The sequence below is a fragment of the Hippichthys cyanospilos genome, chromosome 19 (genome assembly GCF_059441005.1).
Source record: "Hippichthys cyanospilos isolate Australia breed blue-spotted pipefish chromosome 19, RoL_Hcya_1.0, whole genome shotgun sequence".
NCBI classification, from domain to species: domain Eukaryota; kingdom Metazoa; phylum Chordata; class Actinopteri; order Syngnathiformes; family Syngnathidae; genus Hippichthys; species Hippichthys cyanospilos.
In genome coordinates this window covers 2,471,106-2,486,525 of record NC_142387.1, presented here as the reverse complement: position 1 = coordinate 2,486,525, position 15,420 = coordinate 2,471,106, and positions in this window count along the sequence as shown.

Here is a 15,420-nt window from a genome sequence, read left to right as displayed (position 1 = left end):
GTTATACGAGCCACTCACATATCCATCTGCGCTTACACAGAGGCCCACACCGTATTGATTCAGATGCCCTGGCGTCTGGCTAAAGGCAGATTACATACAGCCTGGCGACACAAGTCATCTTAATTCTAATCGTCCAAAAACTCCAACTTAAAACTAAAACACTAGAAGGAGCATAATCTAATGGATTTTTTATTTAAAAAACAAACAAACAAAAAACATATATATATATATATATATATATATATATATATATATATATATATATATATATATATATATATTGTAAAAATGAGTAAAAATCAAGATGCTGACCAATAGCAGACCAGCATTGTACTGACCCGTTGCAGCAGAGGCAGTTTGATGCCAACAGAATATAAGCAGTTACCTAAAAACGTCTCAAGAGGGAGTCAAAACAGCAAACAACTAACCCCACAGGTCATAACATTGGTCATATTAATTGTGAAGCGAGATAAAGAGGGAATGAAAAAACTCAGTATTCCGTGAAAAAAAAGGTAAGCCAGGGACGCTGTAACCCAGGGGTCCACTGTGTGTATGTATGTATGTATATATGTGTATGTATGTATATATATATATATATATATATATATGTGTATGTATGTATATATATATATATATATATATATATATATATATATATATATATATATATATATATATATATAGCATGCTCTTGACTGTGACAGTATGCCCCCAGCAATTGGGAATACTCTTTCAGATGGCACTCATGTGGTAGGAATACTGGTAGCAGTTTGCCACAAGTTCCAGCACAGGATACTGGTTGACAGTGCTCTTCAAGCGTAAATGAAACAGATTACTGGCGTTGGTGAAAAAAAAAGGACAAAAAACAAAGAGAAATTGATTGTAATGTAAACACAGCGGAACCTTGAGCTACCGTCGCTTCTGTACGTTTTTCCTCCTTCATATCATGAAAATTACTTGGCATACAAAAGAATACAATATTAAAAAATAATACACTTTATTTGATTAGCTCTCTGAATATCTCAAGACACTCAAAGTCACTTTACATAAGAGAGAAGATCGATCAGCAAAACAAAGTACACATTCAACAACAACAAAAAAAACTAAGTTAAAAGTTAGAAGCAATTTTAGAAAGGTGAGTTTTTATCAATGATTTGATGGTGGGCAAGTCAGTACAGTCACAGATGTGTTTGAGGAGAGAGTTCCATAAGTAGGGGCAGCTGCAGAGAAGGCTCTGTCGCCTCAGGTTCGGTTCCTGGTCCTGAATGGTGGGGTGAGGGGGTTTGCATCAGAAGAACGGAGCCTGCGGGATGGATTGTGGCGATGGAGCAGATCAGTGAGGTTGGAAGGGGCCTGGTTATGGAGGTCTTTGTGTGAGGAGGAGGATTGGCTATGGAAATGGAAGCCATTGGAGGTTTTGAAGGACGGAAGTGATGTGTTCACAGGTGCGAGTATGGGTAAGCAAACGTGCATTATTGTTTTGGACATACTGTAGTACTGTATATTTAGAGTTTTGGATGGTGTACCCTAGAGGATGCTTTTGCAGTAGTCAATTCTTGAAGTGATGAAGATGTGAATGATGGTTACAGCGGCAGAGAAGGAAAGTGATGGATGGAGCCGTGCTATGTTCCTGAGATGAAAGAAGGCAGTTCTGGTGATTTGGTTTATGTGGTGTAAAAAGGAGAGATTACTGTCAAAGCTAACTCCAAAATTGCGACTGTGGAGGGATGGAGACAGTGAAAATTTGTCGAAATTGAGATGGAAACTGTCTGCGGTTTTAGTGATGAATTTGAGGCTTGAGTAGATCTGATTTGTCACAGTTAAGCTTGAGGAAGTTTGTCTGCATCAAGAATTTGATGTCGGTGAGGCAATTGGAGAGAGTGGAGAGAATGGTGTGTGATGGAGTAGGTGGAGATATAAAGCTGGACATCATCAGCATTACAGTGGAAATGGAGACCATTGTGGTGGATGATGTTGCCAAGGAGAAGCAGTTTAAGTATGAAGAGGAGAGGACCAAGGACCGAGCCCTGGGGGATGCCTTGGGACAAAGTCGCAGTGAAGGAGGTGCAGTTATTGATGTGGATGAATTGTTGTCGGTCTGTGAGGTATGATTTGAGCCAGGAAAGTGCAGTGCCGGTGATACCGAGGGAGGACTCAAGACGGGAGAGGAGAATGGTGTGATTTATGCTATCAAAAGCTGCAGTAAGGTCCAGGAGGATGAGGTTGGTGAGAAAGGAGAATGTCGTTGGCGACCTTCAGGAGGGCAGTTTCAGTGCTGTGCTGAGAACGGAATCCGGATTGAAATGGTTCAAACAGGTCATTTGAGCAGAGGTGAGGTTTCAGTTGTGTGGAGACAGTGCCCTCCAATATTTTGGACAGAAAGGGGAGATTGGAGATGGGCCAGAAGTTTGACATGATGTCAGGGTTGAGTCCAGGTTTTTTGAGAATGGGAGTGACAGCAGCCAGTTTGAGTTAATGGGGACTAAGGCAGACCTGAGGGAAGAGTTGATGATTTCTGTGATGAGAGTGGAGATGGCTGGTAGAGAGTCCTTGATAAGATGAGATGGGATGGGATCCAGGACGCGTGTAGAGGTTTTCATGCCAGACATGATTTTGAGAAGCTCCCCAGCTGAGATGGGAGAGAACTGAGACAAAGGCTGGGAGATGAGAAGGGGTGGAGCAGATGAGGGAATGGGGGTGCATGCCACGCGGGCAGGAGTTGAGGATAAGTTGTTATAAATGGTGTCGATTTTTGTTTGAAGTAAGAGAGAAAGGAGTTGCATTTGTATGCGGTAAATGAGTTGCATATAATGTCACTGGGCTTGAGGAGTTCATTTATTGTAGAAAACAGAGCTTTGGGATTTGTGGAGCCAGATTGTATGAAAGTAGAAGGTGAACCAGGTAGCACTGAGAGCATCCTTGTACTGCTGAAGGAAATCTGTAGAGGCTGTAAATGGACAGTTAAACCAGTTTTCGTGTGAAGTCTTTCAAGCTATCGTTTCCATGATTTAAATACACAACAAAATAAAATAAAACTTGACATCTCGAAATTCCCATTTGAATTAAATGCAACATGAGATTCTACTGCTCATTAATATGGCTACTCAGATATTATTGCATATGGGGTCAGAATTGTGGCAAAAGTATTCACAAATGCGGATTTCAATTGGCAAATGCATGTTTCGATCCACAAATGTGTAATCAAAGTTGCAAATGCGTATATCAATCCACAAAAGTGTAACCAAAAGTCACGAATGTGTGAGAACCACAAATGCGTGAGTGAAGTCACAAATGCGTTTTTCAATTCACAATGGCGTGGATTGAATCAACATCCTCAAGTTAAATAATGCACCTGGTGTATTCTGTCCCAGCAAGAAAACCTACTGTTGTTCACAAATACTTACTTCTGTCCTGAGTCAATTGTAATCTCCGAGGCCATTCTAAGACTGTCACTGAATTGTATGAATCTCTCCAGTTTGGCTTGTAATCTGTGTTTTCAGTTAGTCATATGTCATTGGTATAAAACTTTAGCATATCAAAACACAAGTTGTTTCTCAGGTAGTCCTCTCATTTCGAGAAGGTTTATGAGAAAAGTAAGCACGAGTCACACTCTAAAATGTACTGTTGATTTGAAGGCACAGGAATTAGAACAAGACTACCTAATTTGGGACTGGATCCTTATACAGGGAGTCCTAGGTTTATGACGGCTAGTATGTTCTGTAAATCATATGCACCATTGTTCATCTCTATCACGGTAGTAAAGTCATGATTACAATTGTAAGGGAAAATAAGTATTCTATCAGTATTAGTATAACATTTTGTTCACTGACCACCTTGCTTTGTTTGAACAAAGACCCTTTCACTTTTGCTGCAATTCTGACTATGCCAAAGATGAAGTCCATGTTGACGCACTCTCGTTTCCTCGTTCCCAGTGAACACAACAAGCAATGTAATTGGATACCAAGCTGTCAATCAATTTGCTTTTACACGCTCTGATTGGCTATTTTTGTGGCACAAATGTAACGTGTGTGCAGAACTGAGCGCACGTAGAAGACGATTCGAGCGAGCGAGAGCTCGATGTTAAGCGAACGCGATGTTGAGTGAGGGAGGGAGGAGTATGATGTTGAGTGAGAGGGCTATCATGAGCGTGCGAAAAGGAATTTTGAGCAAGTAACTTCTTTTCAATAGTTTTTTTTCCTGTGCTCAAAATCTGTTTTTGCTTGTACAGTTTTATTTTCTGCACTCAATTTTTTTTGTTCGCTCGCAACTGTGGCAAAAATATAACGCCATACAAATCAATATACACATTTTGACTTTCATAACGCATTTACAGTAATCAACAACAGTAATATATATATATATATATATATATATATATATATATATATATATATATATATATATATATATATATATATATATATATATATATACAAATAAACTTCCATATAGCATCTTTCTGCAAATATCTAATGATGTAACCTGCAGCTTAGAGTCCAGTGCGGCTGATCCATGACAAAAATATATATATTTTTTTGCTGAATTTCTGATGCTGCAGTTTATATATTGGTGTGGCTTATCGTTATTCAAATTTAAGGGGAAATGCAAATGCCCATTACTGACATTTGTGTTAGCATTACAAGATACCTTCATGCAAATTTGTGTGCTATTTAAACTAACTAAGAAGCATCTTGGATAACATCCATTTATCCATTTTCTATACTACTGAACCTCATTGGATTCAAGGGTGAGCTTGGGCCATCACAAAAATACGAATAATAATAATAAGACTAAAATCAGTGTGTAACAAGCAATTAATTAATCTTACAATCACATTTCTAGTACAAATAAGATGTATGTTGTTAAGAGCTATACTAAACACAAATGTACTTGTACTTTTATATAAACCTTTATATTTTTACTGCTGGTGACCCTCAGTTGTTCCCACATTATGTTTGTAATCTTTTTTCTACCTCCAATGTGGCCTCAACTCTCTAATTAATCTAGTAAAGTGTCATAATTTTGACATTCAGAGACCTAATTTGTGCTACTGTGCTTGGCTGATCGACGTTCCTGATAACCTCAAGTGTCAGGATCAAAGAAAATTCTGTTTATCTGAGAAATTAAAGAGTAAAAGAGGTTTGTCTTTGTGATAGTGACTGTCTTGACTGTATGTTTGGGCAGGTAAATGTGCGCATGCACACAGGTGCAATTAAGTACCAACAGTACGTGAGAGACAGGCTCTGTTATTCCTTAAATTGTTCATTATACAGGCTGATATGTTTGGCCTTTTTTCATTGTCCATCATCCTGATCCTGATTTTGTGACCTGTCCCCCAGATGACTCCAGGCTGTCTGGTGGCGGTTTGCTGTCTTTGTGAATCTCCCCGTTAATAAAGATTTCAGAATTTAACGAGAGAGAGAGAGAGAGAGAGAGAGAGAGAGAGAGAGAGAGAGGGGTATAGTTGAAGCATTTATACCTGGGGGCAACCTGCTGATGCTGTCAGCTAAATGCAACCTCCATCAAAACATCCCAAGCCTGAAAAGTCAAATGGCTTTCTCTCTTCTCTCCTGCACCTCTGACTGTTAACCCATTTATCTTGAGATAACATTGTCAGATTGTAAACCAAACTCTCCGGTGGGACCCGGGCCCAAAGCGTATTAGGGGGGACAATAAGCACAAGCCAAGAGTGGTTACCACTAAACGAATAGTCCCTTGGAGCTGCCCCATGTTTTGACAGTGTTAGGAGACTTATTCGCCAAGTAGCCAGCTTCCCATCTGAACATACGCAAATACAGTAATTGAATGTGGTAATAGGGAAGTGGAATCTACTGGTTGCCAGCCAATTGCAGGGCAAAGAGAGACAAATAACCATTCACTCCCCCAATCACATTTAAGGACAATTTAGTGTGTCCAATACACCTGCCATCCATGTTTTTGGAGGGTGGGAGGAAGCCGGAGTGCCCAGAGAGAACCCACGCAGGCTCGGGGGACCATTTCCAATTTCAAGGGTTTAACCCAGGACCTCTGAAATGTGAGGGGAATGTGCTAACCAGTCTGCGACCGTGCTACCCGAAGCAGAAGTAATATCCATTAAATATTCACAGTAGTTACTTTGTTGGGGATTTTGACCGCTGGGTTTCATTATTTGGATTGTATTGACCACCACCAGGGGCCTCCTGTAAGAGCGCACATCAGTCTTTAAGTTGAACTCAACATTTATTTTGGATCAGTGGTGCACATGTCCTTGAGTATTGTCAGGTGATATCAAGTATCATGGATCATGCATTGTGTATCTCGAAGTATCTGAATAACAAATTAACAACAGTCTTAAAGCCAATAACTAACATGTAGCACTAATAATACACTGAAATATGCACTTACATTGTCATTCACTATGTCACCGTAACAAGCCGAAGGACACACAGAGAACGTAAAACAGGAAACGGAAATGCCGCATGACACGTCAAATTAAACACACGCATTTCACAATAAGATAACGAAACGTCACAAACTACATGCTTGAAGAATTCTTTCCAGTCGCCCCCATATTTGCCTGGCAAATGTGTAAAAGCAAAGGTTATTCAAGTGTCTTTTGTGTCCATCCGGGAGGAGCGGAAGTTCAATCAGGCGGGCAACTGGTCTGGTATAAATCTTGCCCCTGACTAGAATTGCTGTTCTGACATGTCCATCTTGGCTTGCAACTGTCTTGACCACTCTCCCAAAAGGCCACTGAGCCCTCGGAAGCATTGGGTCAAAGTTCAGTACAACTGAGTGTACAGTCAAGTTTCCAACTGTCGTGTCTGGAGATCAGGCAGATAGTTCCTTGCGATCTGATCCACCAGTGTTTGGCAGTGGTATCGGTCAATACTTGCTGGAGCATAGACAGCTTGAGGTAGTGCTGCATCCAGCCGCCCCATGAGGAAAAGGTTATGTGTGATCGGGTCAGGGTGAGCCACATTCGCTGACACATAACCCAGAGGTTTGGAATTTAAAATCCCTTCTACTTTCACCAAGATTGTGTGCAAGCATCCACATCCAAGGAGTTCAAAAGTTCAATATGAACTGCCGTCATAGCAAGACATTTGAAGAGAACGCCTCAGCGCTTCTATGTCCTCCTGCCAATTTTCACATTGTATGACCCAAAGGAATCAAGACCTGTTGAATAAAAGGGTGGAATTAAAAATCTCAGTCGTCTGCCATCTGTGGCACCTTTGGTTGGGGTCTCCAATGCTGACAGGTTGGGCAGTTAAGTTGATGATGTCGGACAGCCTTTCGTCCTTGCAAAATTCAAAACCGTCTTCATATTTCCAAGACTTTTTCTGAGCAGCAACTTCTTCTGGCAAGCGCTGAACCTGGCACCTTCTCAGCAGCAAAATCTCTGCATCTCAATGACTGATAGGTTCTGAGTCCCCTGTCGCCCCATGCGCTCGTTGCGTCACATCCACTAACTCTTTCCAAGAGTTAAACTGAGTGGCGTCAGGGATGTGTTCATTAGGCTCGACCGAGACTAGCCAGCAGAAGGTGAAAAGCTTCATTTCAGATGGACTTTCCTTCATGGTTTACACTCCTGAATCTCTCATACTTGGGTTCCGACGAACACCTTAAATCGACAGGAGTCCAATTGCAGCCACTCCAGAACAGTGGTGGAGTCAGACCACAGGATTGTTTGCTGAATAGGAAGAGTCATCTCGGTCTCGAGGAGGTTGGCTAGTTGCGCTCCAGTGAGAGCCGCACAAAGTTCAAGGCGAGGCATAGACTACTGTCTTTTGGGGGCAACTCTAGACCTGGCCATTACTAATGATGTGTGTATGATGTCCTCTCCCTGGACTGTGAGGTAGGCGACTGCTCCATATGCTCGTTCTGAAGCATTGTGAAACACTTGGAGGGTGTTGTTCACCTCGCCGTCATCTGCATAAACTGGACAGTAACATTGGGGGAATGTGCACACTGTTAGGATGTTTCAGCTCCTCCCAAGTTTCCCTGGCTCATCAAAGATGAATTGGTAACTCAGGGTCATCTCAATCTCTTTGTTCAGACCACAAGTGTTGAATTATGACTTTGGCCCAGTTGGTATACCACCATAAACCCCAAAGACTCGTATTGGCTCGCCAACAGTTGTTACGCTGTCCGCTGTCAGTGTCGAGTGTCCAAGGATTCAATACTGGTAGCCAAGCGTATCAGCTGCATAATTCCATCGCAGTCCTAGAGTGTTTTTCAAGTGGCTTGGTGTGCCTCTGGCTAAGCCATTGTTCAGAAAAAGGTGGGAAGATGGGTGATCACTGCAGGCTTGTTACTTTCCCACTGCCGGAGATCAAACCCTCCTTCTGCCAGTACAGCACGCAGTTGGTCTACTCCCCTTTGTGTAGCTGTAGAGATGGTAGGGAAGCGTTCAAATGAACTTGGTAAATGGACTTTCACTAATATAGCACTTTTCTACCATGGGTACTCAAAGCGCTTTACACTAACTCGTGTGTAACTTCTCCTTCCCATCGTTTGTTGATTTCTCCATCTGATAACATTCAACTAGTTGACTGGAAACATGCTGTTACTGTTTAAGTCTTGTAGGTTGTAGGGATTGAGGCTCGTTGTGTTGAGCTTCCTGTTTTGCTGGAGATACTCAATGTACCCATCTCTGTGGTACTTTGGTAGCTTACTCAGCAAGCGATCAACATACAAACAGCAGTTCAATTCCATTCCTTGAGGTCCCTCCAAAGAGAATAACATGCTGACTAGTTGGTGGACTCTGAGAGCAAAGTTTTGAAATGTTTGCGCGTCGCTTGACTTCACGTTTGGCACTTTGTGCTAGCTGGGGGGGCTGCCCATATTGGAGCTGTAGGGCTCCAATTACTATGTCACTGTAATGAGCCGAATGATGCGTCAAGCAGAAAATGGAAGTGCCGCACAACCGAAACGTCACGGACACATGAAGAATTCTTAACGTACTGTTATCTCACTTGATTAGTCAATAGTTATGACCTATAATTTTATTAATACATATTTTTGCTGTGTTGTGAAATGTTTTAAATAAAGGTGTCAAGTTCTGTCTCAAGATTTTGTGTGCATTTCCCAACTTGAAAGGAAAAGATTTCAGCTCAGATGTGACAGGGATTTACTCAATGAAGAAACTGTATCTTTTTCCTTTTCCTTCTTTTATTTGAAGATATTAGGATCTCCAGTTGACCTCATTTAATTCACTAAAAACCTTAAACAAAAGAAAGGATACAAAACACATAGTTTCACAATCACTATACAAGATATTCTTAAACAATAAATCCAAACGATCACTTTGTAGTATGTTTGCTTTAGCAATTGAAATAATAACGAAAATCAAGCACATTCAATGCTCTTCACCCTTTACCCGCAAACAATGTCAAGTAATCACATGTCAATCAAACGTAGACGATCGGCGCCCCCCCCTAAAATCAAATCAACAGTACATTTAGAGTGTGACTCGTGTTTGTTTCTCATAAACCTTGAAATGAGAGGAATTCATATGAGAAATGACTTGTGTTTTGATATGCGACTGTTTTATACCAATGACATACGAGTAACTGAAAACAGATTACGACCCAAACTTTGTAAGAGATTCATACGGTTCAGTGACAGTCTTAGAATGGCCTTGGAGATGACAGTTGACTCAGGACAGAATGTGAGTATTTGTGAACAACAGTAGGGTTTCTTGCTGGGAGAATACACCAGGTGCATTATTTGCCTTGAGGATGTTGATGAAAGACAGGGAAAGTCAGAAGGAGCTGCATTGTGTCTTTTGATGATCTCAACTAGTCCTTTTGAAATAGAGGTGGGCTGGGAGGACGTAGATGACCTCAAGGAACAGGCTTAACAGTTATTTAAGCTTAAAAGCTGAAATTTTTTTGAAGTTAATTTAAATTGTTTTTGTTCTTTGACAATGATAAAAATGATACAATTTTAGGTCTGCTTATATATTTTTTTATACATTATAATATTTAGAGTCACCGCAGCAAGCTAGGGGGGTGCAAAATATTGTCTTCTTTTAATATTATCTTTACTTAGGGGCGCTACAAAAAAAAATTGAGAAGCATCGATCCAGTGAAAGCCAATGACATGATATTTAGAAAGTGCGCGAGGAAGTTTGGAGTGGCAGAGAAGAGTGGTAGAATACTCCAGCAAAATATATATGAAGGTAGGAAAACTGTGGTTAGGTTTGGAGCAGGTGCGACAAAGGATTTTAAGGTGGAGGTTGGGCTGCAACAGGGATTAGCTCTGAGCCCCTTGCTCATTTCAATAGTTATAGAAAGAGAGGAAGACAAAGACCTCAGAGAAGTTTGTTAGCTATCATAAAGGAAGACATGAGGGTAGTTAGTGTCACGGAAAAGGATGCAAAAGATATGCTTTCAATCGCGTGTTCACTGACGTGCCTTAGATCATTGACTTTATCAGATCTTTCAACATCAGACATTTCAAGATCTCGCTCAGCTGAGTCACGGTTGAACAGGCTTGGTTCTCAACAGCTTTCAACCTGCTCCTGGCATTTAGTTTCTGGTATTTAGACCTCTTTTCCGTGACTCCAGAATTGTCAGCTCTGCAATAAGCAAGCGCCAGTGAAAGCATGATGTCTGGTCTCAAAGCTAATGTTGGGATGTGTTCTGGAAATGTGAGTTGCCTGCCCAAATCTACTCTCACACCTCAGCCTGATACTGATTAGGTCTGGGACTAGGACTGACAAAGTTAGGTTACCCCTTGCCTTGATGATGACTGTTGGGGTTCTTTTGAGCAATAGTTACGGAAATTACTTCCACAGTTGTCAGCATTATGCTTTTAGGTAATTGCTGAGGATGGTGCTCAAGGTAGTCTCCCCAGGAGCACAGAGCGCAATCTCGACAAACTACCATGAAAACTGTGTTGGTGGCGAATATTGGCTTTTGCTGAGCCTGTGTTCTACTCTGTGTCTCAGCAGAGATGTTGTTACTTTTTGGGATCCCCACTTTCTGCTCATTGGCATCATGATGACTGCAGATGTAACAGCAAACTTTTTAGACTCTCTAGAGAGCATTCTGAACTCCTGATCAAGGCTGTAGATTGGAAGCAGGGTTTTATTGCTGTGTCAGCCCTATGCTACCTATACCTGTACGCCTGTAGAAGTAGCTGCTTCCAAAAGGTTCCTATTATTTATTTTTTTTTTTTTTTAATGGACACATTGATGAATTGAATTCTGCAGATGTAGCTAATGAATGACTAGTAGAGGATTTGTTATAATCTCTTCTTGGCTTTAAATACTTTGATTGACGATTTTCCCCCCAAATGAATTAGATGCAATATAGGTTTGCATGCTGACTAATTCATATAATTTCCTAGTGAATTTGAGCTGTCCACCCATGTCAGGTCCTTTTTCATTCTCTGTGACACCCCAGTTTAGCAGTGTAATGACCCGGCACTAAAACCTTTCATTTGACTATATCAGGGTCAATGTCAGCAGCTTCATCCTGCACTGGTGTCCATAGACAGGTAACATGTAAAGAGAATCAAATCTTAGGGTCAGTATTCTCATTATTTGTAATCAATTATCCTGTTGTAACACCCAAATCCTCATTAAAATAATATACATTTTCCCAGAAACATTTGTTTTAAAATGTGAACGTTTGAATAATTTCCTTATTGAATATTGGTGTACTATATTGATGAACTGTCTATCCACTTTATTCCAGAGGGCTGTCATGGAGAAAACAATATTGTGTCAGACTTCTGGTTTTCAATTTCCAATTGTCAGTCTGAATTAGTTACAGTGATTTCATGTCACAGAGCTGGTTATTTCTTTCCCATTTTTCTGGATTTTTTTTTTTTGCATTGAAACATTTCTGGCATGGGCATCTTTAATTCCGCTTTTGGCTGTTTTACTAATAAGTAGAAAAAGTCAAATTTGTGTCTACAAGACCTACTGTATGTTTTGAACATCACCTTGGCCAAATGCAGCAGGACAGTGTAAAGCAGTGCTTCTCAATTATATTTTACTTCATATGTTTATTATATGTTACTTTTGATTTTGTGGATGAAGATTAGGACATCACACATGTTCCTATTTGTGCTAATGTGCTTGCATTGTGCTGACTACCGCAGATTTGGACATCAGAACATCAGGTATGTTTTTTCATCTAGGAGACATGAAACAGTGTTGTTAACCTTTGAAATGATTAAAAGAATAGCCACAACATTTTGTATTTTATGGATGATGATTTTATCATTTTATGATTGAGGGTGGAAGACGTTTTGCTTGTGAAATTCAAACTATTGGGGCTGATGGTTCCGGTAAAGATGACGCCATGCATTGACGCATGTCACAAATACAGTTTTGCATTTCAAAATTATTACCAATACAACTATATGAGCTACTGCATCATGATAATATTGATATATTGTTATATTGCGATACGAAGTAACGCAATATGTGTATTGCAATACAACATTTAATTTTTAATTTGTCCCGTTCAGTTTTAAAACGTTTCATTTTCATAATTTAAAAAAAAAAAATATTGATTGGATCCAGAGTGGCTTTTGTATCATGATTTTTTGTCATATTATGAATTGTGTTTTACATGTAAATCATTCCAACCGCTTCAAAAACACCACATTAAATGTTATATTACATTACCTTTTGAGTGAGGTGATGCTCCAAAACCAAAGTGGCGGCAGGGCAGGAGTGCAAACAGCAGAAAAAGAAAACTTTATGATGTGAAAATAGCATTTCCTTTGTTTTTGCAATTGTAGCAAATGTCGGGCTTCCGCACAGTGTTCATGTCATCCATAGTAAGCTCTTGTATGAATTTCTGAAGCGCAATAATATCCGACTCCTACTCCTCAACATCGAGCAGCCATATTAAGGAGCAGTAGAATCACATATTGTGTTTAATTTAAATGGGAATTTTGAGATTTCAATTTTTGTTTTGTTTTATGTCATTTTGTTTCTTTTATATGCTAAGTAAATTTTTGTAAAAAGGATGGATGTGTCCGTATCTTCAGGTTTCCCTGTATTTGATGGATTATAACAAAATATTTCTTCTTGGTTTTTGTTGTGTTTTTTTTTTTTTCATCAACACGAATGACATCACATCTGTTTCATTTACGGTTGAAGAGCAAAAATAGCAAAAAAAGTAACGAAAAAAATACGTATTTCAATACACCTTTGCTGTATTGCAATACAGTGGGCCCCCGTGTTACGAACTTAATCCGTTCAGCGGCTACGCTCGTAACTCGAACTGCTCGTATGACGGGCAATCCAAACCTATGTTAATTCGTGAATGCGTGCAACACGTGCAAAAACCTTAGGTAAAAACATCACGACTTTATACACATATTAAAAATGAGTAACATAACCTACTGTACAGTTAAATTAAATAACATAAATATACAAAGGAAAAATGACATTTACCTTTGGGGCGACGTGACTTGAGCTGGGTGGAGGCGGAGGGGAGCAGAGACCAACCCGCAGAATTTATTGATTTATTTTCTTAAACGGGAACTTTTCTCAAAACTAGAACATATCACCGGCGATTTCCTTCTCTTTAATCCATAATAGAAGAAGCCTCTCAATTTTGTTGTCGATCGAGGTCTGTCCCCCGGCAAGGAAAGTCTTGCCCTTAGAAGATTGCCGAGCGGTTACGGCCATACTCACGAGCCATGTGAGCGCCTCCTTCGTATTTTTTTGTTTTATTATCTCCTGCTTGGTTTCTATTGTCATCATCCTCTTACTTCTTCCTTTACCGCCACTTGCAATTTTCGAAGCCATGTCTACAGATAAAGTTAGCAAAGTTTTCACAACATTCCTTCCTTCCGTTTTTGACGCATTTTCTCTCCTTCCTTCCGTCCCGACCAGCTGTGCCATCAAGCTAGATAAAGGCGTTCGGCCAATAGCATATCGGCATTTCTGTGATTGACGTGACGCCCGCCAATAGCATCTCCGTGAGTGAGACCGTGACTGACACCGTGACTGAAACAGTGATTGTTACATTGTAAGATCAATAGCATATCAGCGTTACCGTGTCATGCATGAGCAGATGCTTTCGTTAATGTAGCAAAGCGAGGTCAATTGTACGTCCACATTGACTGACAACGCGTGGCGAAATCATAGTTAAAACAATAACGAATTTACACACATATTTAAAATTAGTACCATAATCTACTGTACAGTTAAATTAAATAACATAAATATACAAAGGAAAAATGACATTTTCCTCGGGGGCGACGTGACTTGAGCTGAGTGGAGACAGAGGTGAGCAGAGACCAACCCGCAGAATTTATTTATTTATTTTCCTAAACAAGAACTTTTCTCAAACTAAAACATATCACCGGCGATTTCCTTCTCTTTAATCCATAATAGAAGAAGCCTCTCCATTTTGTTGTCGAGCGAGGTCCGTCCCCCGGCAAGGAAAGTCTTGCCCTTAGAAGATTGCCGAGCGGTTACGGCCATACTCACGAGCCATGTGAGCGCCTCCTTCGTATTTTTTTGTTTTATTATCTACGGCCTTGGTTTCTATTGTCATCATCCTCTTACTTCTTCCTTTACCGCCACTAGCAATTTTAGAAGCCGTGTCTAACAGATAAAGCTTGCAAAGTCTTAACAACAGTCCTTCCTTCCGTTTTTGACGCATTTTCTCTCCTTCCTTACGTTTCGACCAGCTGTGCCATCAAGCTAGATAAAGGCGCTCGGCCAATAGCATATCGGCATTTCTGTGATTGACGTGACGCCCGCCAATAGCATCTCCGTGAGTGAGACCGTGACTGACACCGTGACTGAGACAGTGACTGTGACATTGTAAGAGCAATATCGTTCTACGTTCCCGTGACAAGTTTTAACTACTGATTTTGATGATGTGGCAAAGCGAAAATATATGAACAAATACAATGGCCGGCATATGTCAGATTGCTCGTAAGGCGAATGGTCTGTGCGTAAGTGGGGGACAAAAAACTCCGCGGACCACACTCGTAAGTCGAAATGTTCATAAAAGAGGGTGTTCGTAAACCGGGGGCTGACTGTACATACAATCAACTTTTAACACACAATACCCAGTACTAATAGGAGCCATTGTTCATTTTGTCTGGTTTTTGGTAAAGTAGCATATTTAAACATGGTTTAAACATGGCAACATTAAACATGGTTTTTATCGCTATACACTTGGCACAGCTCCTCCACACTTCACTGTGCTCCATTCCACTCTGGTTTTCTGTAGATATTTACACTCACCCCAGTCTTGACTATGATGTCATAATTGAAGTTGTCAATAAATTGGAAACATTGCCCAACAGTCATCATGGAGTCGATCTTATAATTCATTCTTTATTCCATGTTAAAACTCGTCCCATCCCACCAAACTGAGAGGCTAAGAAGCATCAGGATTAATTGCTATAACAACAAATGTCTTCTTCATGCTTTAAATTTCAAGTGGG